This window comes from Triturus cristatus, chromosome 6, assembly GCF_964204655.1.
Source record: "Triturus cristatus chromosome 6, aTriCri1.1, whole genome shotgun sequence".
Classification (NCBI taxonomy): domain Eukaryota; kingdom Metazoa; phylum Chordata; class Amphibia; order Caudata; family Salamandridae; genus Triturus; species Triturus cristatus.
In genome coordinates, this window is record NC_140589.1 from 964,910,159 (window position 1) to 964,930,929 (window position 20,771).

At 43.3% G+C, this 20,771-nt stretch overlaps 1 protein-coding gene across 4 annotated transcripts in view; it reads left to right on the forward strand.

Annotated features, from left to right (window-relative positions):
• Positions 1-20,771, forward strand: part of HIVEP2 (HIVEP zinc finger 2) — a 453,335-nt gene that overhangs the window by 208,767 nt on the left and 223,797 nt on the right. For all 4 annotated transcript variants that reach the window (XM_085611672.1, XM_085611673.1, XM_085611675.1 and 1 more), the window contains exon 3: positions 7,489-7,607. The gene's annotated coding sequence lies outside the window, so the exon portion shown is untranslated. The remainder of the gene's footprint in view (positions 1-7,488; positions 7,608-20,771) is intronic.

A 20,771-nucleotide genomic window follows, 5' to 3' on the forward strand; every position in this document is an offset into this window, starting at 1 on the left:
AGCAGGTCGCATGTCCATCCATCCATCCATCCATCCATCCATCCATCCATCCATCCATCCATCCATCCATCCATCCTTCCTTCCTTCCTTCCTTCCTTCCTTCCTTCCTTCCTTCCTTCCTTCCTTCCTTCCTTCCTTCCTTCCTTCCTTCCTTCCTTCCTTCCTTCCTTCCTTCCATCCATCCATCCATCCATCCATCCATCCATCCATCCATCCATCCATCCATCCATCCATCCATCCATCCATCCATCCATCCATCCATCCATCCATCCATCTTGTCTCTTAAAATGTGCATGAGCATCCTTAGGGATTGTTGAGCTACACATGAACATTTTTCCAGGCACTGCTTTATGTGGGAAATAAGATAATTTTCAAATATTACCTGAAGACCATGAATGAATTATAAAGGCGAAGCTTAAATCACAGGATTTGCAGAAGACTGAACTTTGCTGTTAATAAAGCTCACCTGACCGTATGCAACATAAAGGTCCTACTAAGAAGTTGAACAACGTAGTAAACAAACAGCAAATGAGCATGCATGTGACTGGAAAAAGAGATCTGTTCATTTATTTAAAAAATCCATATAAGGCTTGAGTGTGATGACCTACTAACTCATATATTCTTACTCCCATAATCTTACTATTGCTAAATTTTTACAACCACTCAAGAATGTTGGTGAGTGCAATTGCAGTGAGTTTCCACGATCAAGATGCAAACCAAGTTTGGTTGTGCTACCCAAAATATTGGCTATGTGTGTTACCACAGAAAGCATTTTCCAAAGTATTTGTTGTTGTTGCAAACACTGTGATCATGAGAGTGCATAGCAACAGTATGCGTTAGTTCACTGCGCCATGGATGAGAATCAGCGCCTCTCCTCAATTGTACAGTGGCCTGCGAGAGTAAGCTGGTCCGTGGTGAAACCAGGAGATGTCCTGGTATCACTTGGGCAGATGGTTGGTCTGTTTGAAAGCTACTCTGACTAATATTGAATAGGGCACGTCAATCACCGGGGCGTTTTCCCGCTTCAGATGCATAATTTCCATTTTCTGCAATCTGTCTGGCTCTTGTGACGCTTCTGGTGTATTCCAGTTGACCAGTGATGGGGACGTTTTCAACTCACCATAAATTAAAAACATGTTTTTTTGCAAATGCCATTTGGATCTTTGTGAGGCTCACAGACATTCCTTCATTTGCTCAGATAAGTGCTTGTTCACCAGCGGCGGCTCTTCCGTTATTGCTGAGGAACTTCACCCTCCCTCCGCTAACAGCCAGCAGAGGGAAATGTGAAAAATAAAATGATAATTAAATAATTTTATTATCATTTAATTTTTTCTTTACGGCGCTAGAGCCAGCCAAGTGTAGGGTAGGGCCATGATGACAGCAGGCAGAGTAGGACTAGTGTGCGCATGTCGGTATGTCTCGCTAAGGACAGCCAAACCGACATGCACACTTGGATCTCTTCCACCCAAGCTGTGCTGCACAGCCTGGTGGAGCAGAGGCACAGGCTCCCAGGACCTGAGCGAGCGTAAAACCAGCCCGCTCAGGCCAATCACGGTGCTGTTCTCATGTTGGTAAATAGTATTACCAGCATAAGAGCAGCGTCTTGATTGGTGCCTTGGAGCCTGTGCAGTGTACACTAGCCCGTGGGGAATCGGGAGTCGGGACCGGATCCGAAGAATACTGAGAAGTTGACCAGCAACGGCAGGTAAGTACGTTTTTTTTGTTTGGTTTTGTTTACCCGTACCCCCCTCTCATCCCCCCAGCCGCCGACTCACCACCTGTCATTAATAGCAGTCACCACTGTTGTTCATTCCCGTTCCTTTGACAAGGATCAGTTTTCTCAAGTACATTTCCTAAATCTTTCACGCTTCCTCTTGTACAAAATAGTGTACCCCAGCTTCAACATAGTTATGGGTCCAATGAAAGACTCGCCTATATCTGAATGTCAATTAGAAGTAGAATGTGGAATCAGATGCTATCCCTAGCTTTCCCTTTGATAACCTAGGCACTGCACTTGACAAACCAGGTCTGTGGCGTCATGAAGGCAGCGGCAGAAACAGGACGTAAACAGGGTGCTAGGAGTCATATTTACGTGCTGTAGTTTGTATTTTCTTCCCTCCACCGAGCCAATCAGCCTCAAAGAGGAGGCTGTTGATGGGCTTAGAGCGAGGCAAGGAGTCAACCCTTTGATGTTACCATTTGAAATGGGCTGTGATGCCACTTCAGTGGTTTGTGGCATTTTTGGTTATTCGACATTATTGTTCATCTGTTCTTCTTGGTCAGAATGTACATCGTTATGCTTTTACTGCCTGAACTCAGTTGTGACTAATTCCATTTACCTTTTTTACAGTGTTTTATGTGGGGTGTAGATGTTTATTGGATGGGGTGATATTTCTGTATAATTTTAACTTAATTGGTCAATTTACATGCTCTGCCAGAAGTAGGAGACTCCTTTTTCGCTCTATTTGACCTGTGGTTGGTCTCCTTCCATGGTGATGCTACGCATAGCTGGCTCCTGCTTCTCGATCAAGGGAATTTATAATACAATCCTGCTGAGCCCATGACATTGTGCATCTGAAGTAGGGGTGCATTGTTATTGCTCATAACAATATTTAGCAGTTGTCCCTTGAGAACTGCAAATTAACTGCAGGACACCGCTACCAGTGGTTTGGCTGGTTGCTCAACGGTTTGATGAGTCGCCTTATTTACATACGGTTTGGTACCAGCGCTGGGTTTTTGAGCCAACACTTGGAAAATTGAGTTGTTGGTTATTTTCCTGGACAGATTTGTTGGATGTGGAAGCGGGATCTGCACACGAGTATTGTATGCATAAGTCTATATTATGAGTCTGCCTGTAATTGGAGCAGATGATACCCGGTCTTGAGATACTGCCTCTGGCCTGAATCTCCTCCCCAATTAACTGCCATTATGAGTTTTTGGGCACAGACTCAGAGAATACATGCAGGTTTCTGAATTGCAAGATCCTTTCTGGATGCAATTTTCTGATCCCTGGCCCTTTTACCTCAGTTATCTTCCTCCTCCTTTAAGTAGTGGGCTGTAAAGCAGTGTAGTTTACCGGGTCCAGGAATTGTTACAATGTGGTATTCTCCCAGGAGTTACTTCTCCGTTCAACTTGTAATGAGGCCCATGGTGTAGAATGTGAGTTAAATAAAGATCATTCATATCATTTACAGGGCCATAGCCCCAATCTCAAAGCAGCCTTCATCAAACATTTACCACATTATAGGAGCGATGGGCACTTGTTTGGACAGTGGAGCGGAGAGTCATTAAAGGTGAGATGTGCCCAGGCGTCACCTTTCCAAACTACAGTGAGCTAGGTTGCAGTGGTTCAGCTTCTGGAAGCAAATTGAAAAGGATGCTCTTCGCTGGCACATCAGCCCAGCTGGGGATCCCTAATGAGTCTGTTTCGCTCGCAGTGTATGACAAATAAATGATCTGATGCGTGTCGCGTCAGTATCACTGTCACCTGAGTGCAAAACATCTTCCAGTGATGCCCAATTTGCTTTGTTTTATTCCACCCAGGAGAGTCTGTAGCCGGATTCCAAGTAGCCAATTAATGCTGAAAGTCAACACAGCCTGGTCAACGCATGCGCAAGGGATCAGTGCTGATGGGTTTTAGTAAGGGGCAGCCTGCGGACGAGGGAATGTGTCTTCATACTGACTGCGGGTGTGAGTTGCCTTTGAGTACACGGTCACTCAATCATGAAGAGCCAATATCACATGGTAAGCACACAGTAAGATGGAAACCCCTACAGAGAACAGACTTCCAGCTCATTGTGGGGAGGCTCTGCACAGAAGATGTTTCATTAGGGGTTTTACACCTCCCAACGACGTCCTCTGATATTTGTTTTTGGGGTGGAGAGGGAGGGTCTGCCTGGCCAGTGCTTGGCTGTGAACCCCGCTCCCTCTCATTCCACCACCCCACCCTCCTCCATGGTTGGGCGGATCATGCCCATTCAAGGACCCGTCCCTCTTCTCACTCAGTGAAGTAATTTCAGAGTGTCATTCCCAGTGCTTAATTTGAGCCGGTGGTCGCAGGTGGCACCCACTTGCACTAAGTTTTGGGCACCAGTGCTTATTTTTCCTCATGAGACATTGAGCCGGATCAAGAGAGAGTGAAGCCACAAAAAGTGGGAAGAAGGAGTCAGAGAAAGATGGAAAAAGCAGTGGCGAAGGGAGAAACAAGCGAATTAAAAGAACCCAGAAGAGTGAGATAAAAGGGCAAGGATTGTATGGTGGTGGATAAAAGAAGTATGATATTGACCTCCAGACTACGCAGCCATGATATTCGGCAACCCCGAAATTTGGTAGCAATGGCAGCGGGCTTCTGAGAAAGTTGTGGGCACAAATGAATCCCTGGTCATTCCACTAAAATTACAAGTCTGGTGGAAGTTAGGTCGCCACCAGGCCAGTATTTTACCGGCCTTGCCTGTAGTTTTGGATCTGTCTCATTAAATGAAATCAAGAAAAGCAGTAGAATCCGGTATTAGGAGGCTTTAAAAAATATAAACAGAAAACACATTACTTTAACCTCTTGAGTGCCCATGACGAGATGGTCTCGTCATGGGCCGCGGTTGCGCTGTGCCCATGACGAGACTATCTCGTCATGAACCCCGCCCGCTAATGAAAGGGCCGGCACAGGGCGGGGAAAGGGCGGGGCACTCAAGGGGTTAAACTATCCGTAATTAGTTGGTTACATCACATTGGTTGCAAACAGACCACAAGAGCTGTACTCAGTAAAACGAGCACTGTGCCTACATGGAAGGACAATGAAGCCTTTGGCACCCCAACTTTGCAAACATGTTTTGACAAAAGTCAGATAGGGGTCCCTTGGAGTTTTCTGATTTCCACTGTCAAATGTATATTATTTTGATTCTAAACCACAGAGCAAGGATGCGGAACTGCACCATAATCCATATCGATACCACTGGAAGGTAGTCAGAAGCAATCGCCTACTCAGAGTTGTGAAGGAAAAGTCTGCTGGCCCTTGCAGGGATTTGTGTATGTGTGCATGAGCCCACACGTGTCTTTCCGGTGAACACCTCTAAATGCCACTTGTGTGACTGAGTTCCCTCATCAGTTTTGCTAATACTTCCAAACTGGGAGCTTCTGTTTGGAAAGGCAAAATTTAGCCATCAATTTTAATCTCCCGCAGCATTAAATTCGAAATAAATTGACCAGATTACTCTGTACTCCCAGAATTCTACCAGATTTTAAATGTACATGGGTGGCAGAGCTTGACAGCGGTTTGCGCTACATGTTGGCGCTTTTGACAGGACAATCCAAGTAGCCAAAGTATAGTTGATCTCAATGCCCAAAGCACTTGAGACATTAGTTAGTCAGTTAGTTAATGTGACACAGACCCGGCCAACTGTAGGTCTTCCTCCGAATTAAGTCACCAAGGTCCTGGTCACGAGTGGCAAGTCAAATTCTGATATGTGCAGTAACTCTTATTATTGCACATATCAGAGGTCTGAGAATCAACATTGTTACCGCATCTTCTGCAAATTTACCCCAGTAGCTTTTGGAAGGTCAAACCTGCCAATATTCATGAGGGGTAAAAACCCAGTATATGCCGATTCATGCTGAATTCGGTTTGATAAGCACCGAATTAAGCATGTTATGCCCTATTTTCCATGCGAAAACTCCAAATTGGGAGTATATCCGCATTAGGTAAATATCTGTTCCCGCAGTGTCAGTGCTTCCCCATGTGGTAAATACCTCACCACCATCTGGCCCACTCCTAATGGAGACCCAAGTCTTCTCATCAGCATTCAAAGCAGTGGGACAATATTTTCGCCCATCTTGTGCATGAGATCACAGCGGTGTCACTGGGTAGAGGATCATCGTACCCGCAGTACGGCTTCTTGAAGCAGATGTCTGCCCTGTGATGAAATTTTTTATATGTAAGGCATTTTCTTCTCTGCTAAGGCAGGCGGACTGAGATCCAACTTCCATAAAAAAACACAGGGTTATGATAGCAGAGACAGCTGCCGCTTGCAAATCGTTACCCGCCATTCTGAAATATGATTACGCTTCCCTAATACTTTTTTACTTGTTTTTTATGTACAGTAATATTTAGCAGTTGTGACCCTGACCTGGAGTCTCACTGAGCCTCCCAGATGTTTCAGTTCATATGTAATCAGATGATTTTCATACTGTGATGCTAATCGCACGTTTTGCTTTCAAGGATCCAATTTTCAGCTCACTGAAAAGTTGGACATTATGTATAGAAAATAACCCGCCTAACAATTCAGCTATGATGATTCCCTGGTGCAGCTTTGCCTTCTCACACTATCTCCAGATGGATTTCCTGAAAAACCATGTTCCAGCATTATGTAGCCCATAGGTTTGATGCCAAAACATATGCTTTCAACATTTTTTATATCTTGAAATCTTCAAAGAAGCCTGTGTTTGCAGGTGAGCATTGGAGATTATTAACACTACTGGCATGGTTTTATTGATGATTAGATACCACCTAGAAGGAGATTTGTCCAGCACCAGCTGCCAAAGTAAAATGGTGGGCAGCGCGGGGGCAAATAATTAAAAAAAAAACACACTTACCTGCCTCTCCCGCTGCCACTCCATCTGCAGGATGCCTTGGTGCTCCTCTTCCGGAAGATCTGGGCCAGCACAGGCTCCCCACACCCCCCACCCTATCCCGACTCAGCTCACATGCTGTGAGAGCAGCACCTGGATTGGTCTGAGTGGCCTAGCTAGGCTCTCGCGAAGGGACTGGGAGCCTGTGACATTTCTCCACCCATCTGTACAATACAGCTGGGTGGAGAAATTCTACATGCTCATGTCTGTTTGGCTGGCCTAAGGCAGCCGGTGAAACAGACATGCGCACTTACAAGTGCCCTCCACTACTCCTCACAGTCCCTCACTAGTGTCCAGAGGATTGCCTAGCCCTGCCCTACACTCGGCAGCCAGTGAAAAGTAAAACGCCAGTACCATTTTTTATTGTCGTTTTCTTTTTCATTCTCAGTGGGGCTGTAATGTATGGCGGCCAGACAGATCACAGGAACAACGTGGGCAGCGGGTAAAGTAATTCTTTATTCATGGAGAGGGAGACCCGTGCGATCTCAGCTATTCCGTTATTCACAATGGCACGTCACAGTGCGCTATCCCGTCAGGCACCACGCGGGGTCATGTGGTTGCCTGACGACTAGACTGCGACACCACAGGGGCGACGCGTCTCTGCCATTGTGGAAGAGCCACTGCTGCATTTGTCTGTTGTTGCTCAAATGTCATGTGCCTGCAATAACGCCTTTCAAGAGCCAAATGCTTCATCTGATGAAGTAACCATTGGTGTCCCTTAATCCAACCACCACTGTATTTGTTGTTTTTGAAGGAGTTTACACTGAATCTAATAGTCAATATTAATGCCTGCTTGCAGTCACGATGAACAGGCAGTCATTCTGGTCAATCGATCTGTAACACGTTTCCTCTTGACTTCCAAAATAGGTGGATGCACTTTTTCTGGTCGCGAAGAGGCCGAAAACAGCCATATTGAGCAGGAAATCAGACCTCATGACCCCAGCTGGACAGCGTTCCTCCTACAAAATGCAAAGAACAGGGACCTGGTAAGTGAACAAATGTAAATAGCGACTCCCTCCTTCTGCTGTTTGTTGGCTCTATGAATTCTCCCGCCCTAGGCAGTGGTTGGTCTATAAGCTGTACAGCCTGATGTCAAAGGACCTTCAGAACCTGATTCCATTCCTCTTGTGGGGTTGGATTTCAGATGTTGTGAAAATAACTCATCTGTATGTCAGGATGGGCTTTATACTCATATAACCGTTTCTTGGTGCTTGTTGTGAGCGCTCATATGGACATTAACATGAGTCCCATTTCCTGCATGCCCCCTTGTTATTTATAGGGATCCAGTTATTTGTATATTTATCTACTTAAGAGTTTAGAGTATTGTTTCTTCTTTTGGTTACTACAGAGAATTACAAGGAAGTTGAAGTGCTTTACCTCCAAGAACTGTGCTTAAAGCCAAAGAATGGCAGTTTTTTTGCCTGTGTAAACCAAGCCCCCTGTCTCACTTCCGTTTTTGTGTTTCAAGACATAGCGCTGAGATCTGCAATGCACAACCCAGATTATTGCATCTCTTACTATGTTGCAAGATGTAGTTACAATGGACTACAAATCATTTGTTCTAGTAGAATTGACATTTGGAGAATCAATTGCACAGTAATATATAATAATGTCAGAACAGCTCGTTTACAGGATGTATAGAGCCTGTGTTGCATTCTGCCATGGATGTCAAGTCACTAAAATGCCTGTGGTAGCAGTAGTGACATCACCCACCCTTTGACCAACCATGACATCACTAGCTTGACCACTTCTTATTTGTTGCTCAAGGGCTAGACAACGCATAAGGAATGGAAACCTCAGAAAGTACACAGGGCTGGTAGAATCGTTTCTCTTTCTGCTGCTGTCTTCATGACCTTTGAGTCCAGGAGTTGCAAGGGCCATGCCCAGGGTGCCGAAGGGCAGGCCAGTGACAGCAGCTGCATTACCTCCTTCTCCCCCTCACTTAGACTCATTACTAGCGAAACAGTCCAGCCTCCCAGACTCACCAATCCGAAGAAACGTAACAGTATATGTGCCCCTCCCTTCTCTAACACATTCTGCTTTCATTGTGTCTGCTTGACATGGCCGCAGAAATACTGTCAGTGGCGGAGCATTATTAGCCGTGCTATGTCTTTAACTTACAAAGGTGATGCCGCACTGTGGGGTTAAGCGGTCTCTCTTGGGTGCTGATCCTGATCACTGGGTCATAGTTTGGCAGCAGCTGATTAAGAATTGCGGCCTGTCAATATGTAATTTGGTGGGCCATGTCCACAATGGAGAGCCCTCCCAGGTCAGAGGGAGCGCTGAGCGTACTCTCAGCTGATCGTGCAAAGGAGACAGTGGGCCGTATCTTGTGCAATACCTAACATTGAAAGAAACCAGCCAGAAGGGAAGTGGCCCCATACCTAATAAAAATGGAGTAGCTCAAATTTTAAGAAAGCGATTGGTTGACCAATGGAAGGGAAGATGTGAAAGGGGAAGAAGTCTTTAGCTCCATTTTTCATTAGTTTTTACGCTTTTACCCTAATAGTGTGACTGGTGGAGAAGTAACTACCCTTTGGGTATAGAGGACATTTTGGGTTCTTAGCTCATTTGTCCAGCGGTGATACACTGTAGAAGGATGTAGGGTAAAAGAAAAAGTGAGATGAAGCCTGCAGTTATGTCTTCCTTTGATGACGATGAGGTTCTAGATCTTTATCTCCTGGAAGTCTGGCACTGTTATCAGCACCACAGGTACAGCAGATGATAAATGAAGCAGTCGCTAATGTTTTAGAGGCAAATTAAGTGGGGAGGAGGAAAAGGTCCAAAGCAGGAAAAGTGGATATCCATTCTCTTTTAAATCAGTCATCAGAGTCGGAGAAAGATCTGACCACCTCATTTTCTGGAAAATATGTGAAGAGTGAGGAATTACCCCAGTTGCTGGATTATATTACAGATAATTTGGGACTTGATCCAGTCTTGGTACCTGCTGACTCAAAAGATTTGTTATCATAATACATCAGGCCTCTATCTCTGATGCTTCTGATCCATAAGAAGTTCGGGAAATTAATTCTACGGCATGGAACAAGGTAGATTAGTCCAACATACCAATGTTCCTACAAAAGACTTGTGCCTTGGAGGAATTTTAGAACTTTATCCCTCATAACATCAAGATAGACTCCATATTGGCTCCTTTAATTGGAAGATTAGCAGTAAATTTAGAGAACTGCAAGCTAAATGATCCAGTACACTGCAAAGTTGACAGTAGTTTGAAAAAGTCCTTTGCTCACAGTATTTTGGTAGTTGATACTATGGCTCAATTATTTGTACTACAATGTTTAAAACTGGATATTGTGCTAGTATTCCCGAGAAATATATTTTTGGGAGGAAGGTTTTTGGACAAATCTGGGTCTGGTAACACTTACGGACAAAAGAGTCCAAAGACTACAAGAACACATATCCAGTATTATGGCTCTAGAGACTGCGTCTTTGGCAGTGTCATTACATATCCAGGGAGATCTTGCAGCAACCAAAACCGTCTTTCTGGTTCAGTGGGCCAGGTTTTTTCTCCTAAGCAGAGTGGTAAGTCATCAGTTTGCCCACTGGAGTCCAGTCAGCCAGGATCGGTCACAACACATTCCAGTGACTCAGACCATGAAACAAGGTTTGCAATGGTGGCTATAGGTCCAAAATATTCAGAAGAGTGTGACATCGCCTCAGGCTCTCTTAGTCCACAGACCCCAGTGGGATAGGTTGTTGAGCATGGCTAGAATCTTACCAGATTCGGTGTGTATGGTCTCTAGTTGGAAGCTATTTGTTTACCTTTTATAGTATTATCTCCCTGTTGTCAAGCAGATTACTCATCATGATGACAGACAACATGACTGCCAAATCTTACATCAACACTAGCTCTCCATCTCTTTTGAAGATATCAGACCAGATGTTTTCTTTGGCGGAAAACAGACTTTCCTCTTTCACAGCAGTACACATTCAGGGCACCTCCAACTCTTTGGCAGACAGATTAAGCAGTAGCATTCTTTCCAGTTAGTTTTTTTCTGTCTTAGTCTCCAGATTTTTATACAAGTCTGTCAGATCTGTGGGAAATCAGTTGTGGACTTATTTGCAACCCTTCAGAACTTTCTCCTACCTCATTTATGTACAAGGGCAAAGAAGTACAGGGCTTGGAAGATGGGTCTCTCTTATCTCTGCCCAAAAGGCCTTCTGTATGGCTTTTTACCATTCCCCTCGATTCTAAACTTTTTAGTTGGAGTAAAGGATGAGAGAATGCTGCCGCAATTCTGATTGTGCCAATCTGGTCCCATTCTTATTGGTATTGTCTCCTGATATTAATGACGAATGAACATGATGATGATGAACAGGAGTGGCTCCTTCCCATTGTTCAATCACCCCTAATTTTCCTCTTCTCAGTGTCACATCTTTAATAAGGTTCAGACTAGCGGACTGGGAGTAGAAAGGGCAGGGCAAAGGAGGAGGGTCTTTCAGATCAGCTAGCCAGAACTATTCAATCTTCTAGGCAACCTTCTACATTAAGATCATACACTAAACATTGGGTAATGTTATGTAAACAGTGTAGGGCGAAGAATATAATATCTCAAACCACGAAGCTGGTCCACAACCTTTCTTTCCTAGATGAGGGATTGGCATTATGCCTTAGAATTTCAACGTTAAAAATACAGTGGGATGTTATAAGGGTATTTAGAGGTCCATGGGACAACCAGACAAAGGAATTCAGGTTGATTATGTAAGGGATTTACAAACATTCGTCCCCCTGAAGGGCCTTCAAGTCCACCTTGGGACCTGTCTACAGGTCTAGAGGCCCCTTAAGAAACCTCTGTTTGAACCTCTAGAAGAAGTGGATATCAAATGTTAACACTGAAAACTTTTTTTTTCTGGTTGCTGCAACTTCTGCCAGAACTTTGAGGAAGTTAGGATCCCTGCTTGTAAATATCATTTTTAAAGATTTTTGGGACAGAATTGTTTTAATTACAGGGCCTTCTATTGTGCCAATTCAATGGTAAATTCTCTTTTCCATACTGAACAGGAGATAGTGCTTCCAGCATATTAGCCATATCCTGAAAATCCAGGGGTGTGAGTTTTCACTCTTAGGATGTAAAAAGAGCTCTTCTAATTAATCTTGATAGGATAATGGATTTCAGACACACCTAATCCTTCCTCATAAATTTTGGACCAGCAAAAAAAGGGTTGAAAGCTACAATCCAACCCCTAAGCAGATGGATAAAATTGCTGATGTCTTTCGCTTACAGGGTATCAAATCTTTCTTATGTATTCAAGGGAGGTTAAGCAAGGGAATGTCATCTTCTTTAGCGGAGGCTCAGGGAGCATCATTTGTGGACATCTGCAGAGCAGCTACATGGGTCACGCCTTCCACATTTGTAAAGCATTATCGGATAATGCAGGAAGTGAACGGTAAAGGATTTGTGGTTCAAAAGTTCTTTTTTCTATGGACTAAATAGGAGAAAACTCAGTATTTTTATAAAAGGTTTAAAGCATGAATTTACAGTTGTCCTGGTACTTTTACTTGGGTAAATCACACTACGTAATTAATCTAAGCGAGGGGAAGGAGGAGGTAATGCTTCAATAACTTACCTATAATTGCATTACTCTGACTCATTTCCTCGGTTTGATTTATTGCTTCCCTACCACCTGTCCTGTTATACCTGTCCTACTTTGGATATGTGGCTTGGCATAAACAGGATGGCTTAAAGGGGTTAGGGACAGTTATACTGTTAAGTTTCTTCTGATTGGTTTGTCTGGGAGGCAAGAGTGCCTCACTAAATAATGAATGAAAGCGAGGACAGGAGTCTGAGTAATACAATTACTTGTAAGTAATTGAAGCAAACCCTGCCTACCCCTAATTGGCATCCATATTCTCCAAAAGGTCACCTTTGAGGCTGGAGGCTATGTCAACAATTTCCACTTGCCGCACCCTCTTATTTGTCTCTTGTCAGGGATAGTAATTCTATTCTAAAATAATTAACCATGCCTATTAAGGTTTATAAAGACATGACGTTCATTAGTACTCGTCAGACAGGATGTAGCTCTATATATCCATAGAGTATTTATTACGCGCATCGTAAAAGAGATTGTATTTTTAGTCGAGAATAGGTCACTTGTCAGGGCAGTGTGTAGGCAGTGTTTCTGTCATGGTGTATCCATACTCACTAAACACTTAGAGAGGGGGGTACAGGGAGCGTTTAAAGAAAAATTAGGTCCAGTACCAATGCTCCCAAGAACTAATATGTACTCACTGGTTGGTAACTGTTCCTGAAAGAAAGAGCTGTAACCTACTTGGTTACATGAAACAAATGTAAGAAAATTGTCTCCATATGTGCTTCTAGTCTGATGAAGATGGGGGAATTTCTCCTTTAGAAAATAGTGCCCTGACACACTCTTGCAAGTGTCATGCTTCATCATCAGGCGTTGCTCCTCATGGGGGTGACGCTGCTGTCCTCCACGGGCCCCGCGAGTGGGCTCTTTATTGGAGATCTTTTAGGAGACGCCGCAGTTGTGCATGTGGGTGTGTGGGCCTAAAAAAAGTTTGTGGTGCAAGTGTATTAAAATTACCCCACCGGTACCTTGAAATCAGTTTTATTCGTTGGTCCGTGGGGTAAAAATAAAAGAAAAGTTTTGGGGAAAATAGGGCACCTCTTATTAACAAATATGGTAGAGGTCGAGATATTACTCTGCTGCTCTCAGTACCCGTGTGTGTTTGTGAAAGTGAAGCCTGGTCGACATGTTTTGCGCTAGAAAAGGGGTCCCTAGTGGATCCCGGTGTGCTTTGTCTGGGCCTGTGATGTAAATTAGTGCATTAAAATATTAATAAAAATAGGAGCAGGGAAATAAACCCCTATAGTCCTATTGTACCTCTATTAAGGCTCTACATGAGTTTAAGTACTCAAAGGAACACTTCAGTGGTGTTCCTGGTATTTACCCCTTCGTATGAATGGAGTGCCTCAACGGCGAATCCCATAGGTTTTGAGGAGGGGTTTGGATGCGCCCCTTTGCAATAGCTTTGTGCCTGCCCAGCCGCTTGGAGACTGCTGGAGTCTGGGATTCGCCGTTGAGGCACTCCATTCATACGAAGGGGTAATAATGCACGAATTCACATCACACGGTCCTGACGAAGCGCATCGGGATCCACTAGGGACCCCTTTTCTAGCACGAAACATGTCGACCAGGCTTCACTTTCACAAACACACACAGGTACTGAGAGCAGCAGAGTAATAGCTCGACCTCTACCATATTTGTTAATAAGAGGTGCCCAATTTTCCCAAAAACTTTTCTTTTACTTTTACCCCATGGACCTACGAATAAAACTGATTTCAAGTTACCGGTGGGGTAATTTTAATACACTTGCACCACAAACTTTTTTTAGGCCCACATGCACAACTGCGGCGTCTCCTAAAAGACCATTTTCTTACATTTGTTCCATGTAACCAAGTAGTTTACAGCTCTTTCTTTCAGGAACAGTTACCAACCAGTGAGTACATGGTGTGTCCATACTCAGCTTGCTTTGAAGGTCTTCACATGTCATACCTTTGCCATTCCAGGTTAGAGGGTTTTCTGACTTTTCTCTGCTTTCTTTGAAGGGATGCACACAGCCTTCTTATATTGCTGTTGTAATTGTTCATCAGCACAATCTGCCATTTGCATGGCTCCACAGTACCTTTTAGTAGTGTAGATTCTCATTTGAGAAATCAATAAATCTTTCTTGGGAATGCCAGCACAATATTGAGTTTTAAATATTGTAGCACAAATAATAGTGAAGTTAAGAATAGTAAACCTACATTTACCGTATATATATTCACCTTCACCATAATTTGATAATCGATATTTCTGAGGGAATCACACATTCTTCTTATGTCATTATTGTTAGTTAGAATAATTGCCATTAGCATGGTATTGCTGTGCCTTTACGTAGTCTGGATTCTCCATTGAAGAGCGACACCAATTTTTCTTGGATGAAAGCCTTTCTTTTCTTCTCTGAATCAACTCACATGTCCTTCCCAGACCTGGACTGTTCATTCTGCCAGTCCGGCATTTCCCCACAAGGCTGCCAGCAAGGAGGCTGCCTTAAGGGCAAGATGTGTTGCCGTGAATGAACCACGCGCCCCCCCCCCCCCCGGCTCCATTTTAGCTGCAGCATCCAGCAGTGAGGGGCTGATTTGAAAATTTCTGCCACAGCTGATTTTGGTTTACAATCCACCAGTAAAGTGAAACTGAAACATTGCCTTGTCCAGCCCAACAAAGGTCAAAACCGACCCACAATCATGAAAATCTGCATCGGTGTAAAGGATGTGCATGCCATCCTGGCCAATATTAAGCTTGCGTGTAAATTATGCCAAGCTCAAAGCGATGACAGTACCTTGTTGTGATGGTGAACGAGACATTGTTTTATTTATATTGGTTTTAGCAGTGCTTAATGGGAGCACTTGCTAATGTGAAAGATTTGGTCTGCATGTCCTTGTAGGTTTGTCTTCACAAGCGTCTCTAAATCATAATCCGGGGCTGAACAATGACAGCTAATGTTCATGGGATGATGCAGGATGGGCCGACACAAGACATTTTAGTGCCAATTACCCTTTTCTCTCAGCCATCAAGTGAGGCTGAGGCGGCCCGCTATAAGCTGCTGGTCCTCGAGGGGGCCATGCCTGTGACATTAAAATATCATCTGAGTAATGCATCCTGTGTGGCCCTCCGGAAGAATATGGTCAACGTGTAGGCAGATGCAGTCAATGAGAAGAGAGAAAGACCTATAAGTCGTACCACTCTTTAGCATCAATGCTTGTCGACACGTTATTTTTTTATAATATCTTTTTATTAATGAAGCGCAGGGTAATAGTCACGTACATTTCTAAAGTATATAAAATAGAACAGCGAGTCGGAGAACCCATAAATCCAGAGCAATGCGCATTTTTGCCCTGGCATAACGAGAATCTTCGGTTTTGTATTACGAGCACCAATCTCAGTTCAATGTCCATGCCTCTCATAGGATACCCTTGTAAATTTTCCACTGATGCAAAATTTTCTCCCATTTCCTCAGACATCCCGGCCTTTCATTTGTGAACTTCACTCCCATAATACACCAGTGCATGCCTTTTTCCATGTTTCCAGTACAGGAGACCCTGCTTCCCCCCATAGTCTGGCTACGTTCCATCATGCCACCATGAGTCCCAACCTATAGAATATCTTCTGGTGTCTATGCACAGTAATATCCTTCCAAACATCCAGCAGAGACAACATATTGTTGGGTTCCTCGTTGACCTTTGAGTCAAGTCAGGCAGTTCCCAACCCCTTTTCAAAAGAGCACCAGGCAGGTCCACACAGTGTGTACGAAGCTACCCATCTGTCCACATTCCCCGGAGCAGTGAACACCTGCGGCTATCCTTATTCTAGCCAAACGTTGCCTGGTAAGATGAACCATGGAGTATTATCAGCTGCACCTTCCCAAATCTTGCCTTTATTGACATCTCTTGTGGTGAACGGATCACCTCTTCTCATTCCACGTCCTGTAATGTCCCCACATCCATTTCCCACTGTGTTTTCAGTTTCTCTAGAAGGTCCGGTGAGTTGTTTATCTTTTAATATATGAGGGACATTGCTGTCTAAGGTAGTGGCTCCTATAGAACCCTGTCCTCCAATGGGGTAGCACATGTCTCTGTTGGCATCATTACAGCCAAACAAATCCACAAATTAATTACCAACCATTGAGAATCCCAAGTGAATAGAGCTAATTTCACCTGATATGCGGTAATAAGCTCCTTTGTGATTCAAAGACCGAGGATAGGCGGAGATCTACTACCTGGAAGACAAATATTGCTTTATTTACTTAGTGGCAAAAGTGTAGTGTATTTTAAACATTAAAGAGGAACAGGGTGATCGTCCAAACAACCACAACATCTCTGATCAAGAGATTTGTAATGGAGTCAAGCTAACCGGAAACAACTGCGCTTGCCTTTCGTTATTATGGCCTAAGGTGATTTACAATTTCTGATATGAATTCTATTTTTAGAAACTTTATCTAAAGAGTTATTTTTAACTTTGACCAATAAACATACTCTGAAAGTGAGGCAGCAGTATCTCTTGTATCCCATTATATCTGTTGTGATCTTGGTTACAATGCGAGCTCAGCAATACTTAGAGGTTGTAGGTCAGTTATTAACCTTTTTGAAGTGAGGCACCAAGATGCAAGGAATAAGATCCTAGCGACAACCAACTTCTTGTCTTCTAGGTCCACAAGATCAGAAGATTTTTTCTGCTCAAGAGGGTGCATTTAGTTTCTCTGAGTACGAAAGTGAAGTATTAATTGGGGTGATGATAGTCCACCACAGGTGATAAAGTCACCAATCTGTTAGGTCCAGTCAAAGGTTTCAATAATTTAATCCTGACCTCAACCCTTGTTATCTATAGCACAAAGCAGACAAGCTTTACTTGGAGAAAACGTGTGAAGCATTTAAAAGTATCAAACAGTTAAAAAGTCAAAGCCAAAACACAATATAAATCATACTTCAATTTATAAAAATAGAGAATACATTAAATCGAATTAGAAAAATTGCCCCAAAATGAGAAAATCCAATAAAGAGAACCTGACATATTAATTTGTAAAGATTTAAGTGGAAAAGGTGGCAAGAAAAATAAAGCACATAATGTTAGCTATAGTGGATGTAAACCGGGACTAAGGTACAATTTCAGGCCAACCATGAACCAAGGTCAGATACATCAAGTGGATTTGTTCCTCTGATAATCTGGAAGTCTAATAGTAGAAAAAGTTTTAGGTCCCACTACAGAAAGCGACATTGATACTTATAAAAAAAAGTGTTGACATTTCTTCTAAGACCCAATGCAGAAGGAAACATTTTCACTTTTTCAGGAGAAAAATCTTTCTCAAGCGGATCACCACTGAACTGTGGCTGCCGCAGTGGAACCAAAGACCATATATCTGAATAAAGTTGGGTACACTGGTACTCTGGAGCTTTGGAGATTTCTTGATTAGAAATTAGAAGCAGGGAGAATCTGAAATCCATTCCAATGCTGTGGAACTGCCTGATACTTTTACTGGTGGGTTCTGCTGAAGCTCTATAGCGAGGAGGAAAGGTTTTCAGAATCTTTCTAACTTTCTTCTGGTGCCCAAACAAAAAGAGGAGTATTAGGCAGAGGCCAAATGTGGGGTCTAGCCCCCATCCAGTTTCGAGTAGCCAACTGGGCACTTCAGAAAAATAGGCCTCTTTTGTATCTGTAGCCGCACTGGAGGTCAACTCAACTGACCCTTGGAGCCCATTTCTTTGTTCTGGGTACAAGAGGGAGCAGGTTCAATTATTCAGGGCTCATCTATTGTCACAAACAGCATGTTCAGTGCTCTTTTTATTTCTCGGAGGGCCAGAAAGTGTTCCGAGCATGCTGGCTGGGGATTTCATCTTTACACTTGCCACTGGCTAGTACGTAGTGGTGACTAATGTGCACTCTCGAACTAATGGGTTAAAAGTTACTGGCGACAACCCTACCCACTTTTTTCAGCACTTCCTGTTTGTCTTACTTCAAACAATCCAATAGTGCACCTTATTCCCAAAATCCAAATGCGGACACCCTTCTCCCATTGTCCGGAGCCTGTGCGCCCACTCAGAGCTGTGGTCAAGGTAATGAGCAGTCCAACCTCTGTGGTCACTCAAAACCAGATCTGGAGGGAGCTTTCCTCCCATTGGGGTAGGTACTAGCCTGACTATGGGTATAAGGTCTCTGAATGTTCCAGGGGCCACTTGACATTTACTTGTAACAGGGCAGGCCCCTTTAAATTAAATTAAGTTCCTGGGTCCACCCTAACAGGTCTTACTTCCAGAAGAACTAAGCACCTCTCCACTCCCATCCTACAATGTGTGCTCTGGGTGCAGTTTTCATGCCTCATTAAATTCAAGTTCTTGAAAGCTGCTGGATAGCTAATGCAGATTATTTTCTCGAAACATCAGGCAAAGAAAAGGTACTTTTCTAAAATGTTATGTTCCAAAATATTTATTAAAAATCCAACGTTATAATTAAATTGCATTTTTATGAAATATTTTAAAAAGTGGTTGAATTATTTTTCTAGCTGGTATTAACTCAAGATACAGGATTAACATTTAAATCAGTACCCTAGTTTTTCTTATAGAACACCAAGGGCCTTCTACAGTGAAACTAGCTTTTAGCGGCTTGTCTCTGCAGGCACATGGGATATTATATTTTTGCATATCTCATTTTTTTAGAGCCAAGTGCCTTATTTTATACGCTTCAAGGTCTACATAGTGTTGACTTCTTAATATTTAAAAAGAACGTTTCCCCCTGTCTAAAGGGTTCTTTGATTTTTCAGGCTGCAGGTTTAAACTGCAGCAATCAGGCTACAATGATAGGCCTGAAGCCATGTTCTCCTTGTCATATTAGTGGTTGGGATAATAAGTGTTGCAGTCCACGGTTGGCATCTAACTTTCTATGCCACTGTTGTGTTTTCTACACCATATCCTACAGCCTTAAAAGAAAGTTAAATAAGACATTTAGGGATTAGCCAATTTCTACATGTGTTCGGAGTCAAATCACATACACTGAACAGCAGTGCTACATTGTGCAGAATTTAAAAACCAGCAATAAAAATTTGCAAAAAATGGGAATGACCACGTGTATGACCATGCAAAAAAGGGTATTTCCTTTCATTCTCCCTTCTTGCACATCTTCTTTTTACACATTCTATGTGGGTCTCACTAGGTTTCTTCTTAGGCCTGATACTCTGTCATGCCTCTTTTGCCTTCTTTGCATCCTTTACTTAGTCTTGTAATTTGGAATTCAACGCCTGTGTGTCAGCTATTGCACTCTTGATGAATAGGAACTCCTTGAATGCCATCACTGAAACATTGAACTTTAGGTGGTTCTCTGTATACTTAACCTCTGCTTTTGTTCTGGTTCACCAAGTCTCACTCCTGGCCATGTTGTGTTGTTAACAAATCCTGGATTCAAATTTGACCATGAATTTTCACTTGCCTTCATTTGACTACCCCAGATTTGGATGTTGTCGGCATTCTGTTTCTTTGCCCTTGAGATACTGAGAGAGATTTCTTCTTCTTCTCCCCCTGGAAACACAAAACCAGCTGTCAATGCCCTTATGTCTTCTCATCTTGATTTGGGGAATTCGGTGTTGCAGGTTTCACTAACTTCTTAACTGGGAGGCTACTGATTATCGAGAACGCACCAGCAAGGTTCATTTTGAATCTGACAGCTCGCCGCTGAAATCACCGCTGCCTTTTCTATGCCACACATATGGTCTGAAAGACTTTTTGCATGAAATTTCAGGCCTACAGCATGAGTGGCCTGCTGAAGAGAGTATGGTCCCAAGTTGGTGAGTAGCCACCCTTTTTGCATTTAAATTTGCTTGTGCCATTTTAGTAGTAACGCAAAGTAAATGAGTCCCAGTTAATAAGAAACCTCCTTACCAATATTCAACAACCTCTTTCCCCATTCCATTTCCAGATGCCCACATTTCATGCCAGTATGCACCACCAAGTCTTCAATATTCCACTAGACGTGAAATATATCTCTCTCCCCCCCAACAACCACACCAGTTATCACAGTGGATACCCAAGAGTACAGCTTACAGAAATTAGATTTACAAAGAGCAACCTATGTCAAACTGAGGCACAAAAATAAACTGCATAAAGTTAAAAGGTTTGCAGTGTTCCCAGCGCTACAGTTGTAAGCAGCAGCTGGATGGAGGCCAGACCATGTTGTACATGTGATGCCTGATACATCTGGATGCACTTGCCGGCTTTGCACTGAAGTAAAAAGCAATCGAAAACAAGTGGGAAATCTGTACAAGACTTCTGTATTTGATGTCTGCTTTGCCATGGGCCTTTTTTGGATGGCTGCTGGAGACCCAGTCGGAAGCACATCTAGAGGTCTCGCCACATGTACTTTTCAGTGGTCTCCATGTTGGTGTCGCCACATCTCCCTTGGTCAGCGACTCACGATAAAGCACTTTCGCCCAAAAAGAACAACTCTAGCGGTCACAGTCAAGCAGGGGCTGCTCACGGTTGAGTTATGCGTCAATTCTCCGTCATTGCTAGTCCCTCAGGTTCTATTGCCATTGATAACTTCTGTTGATATTTCAGTTTTTCATATTTCTTTTGCGAAAATGT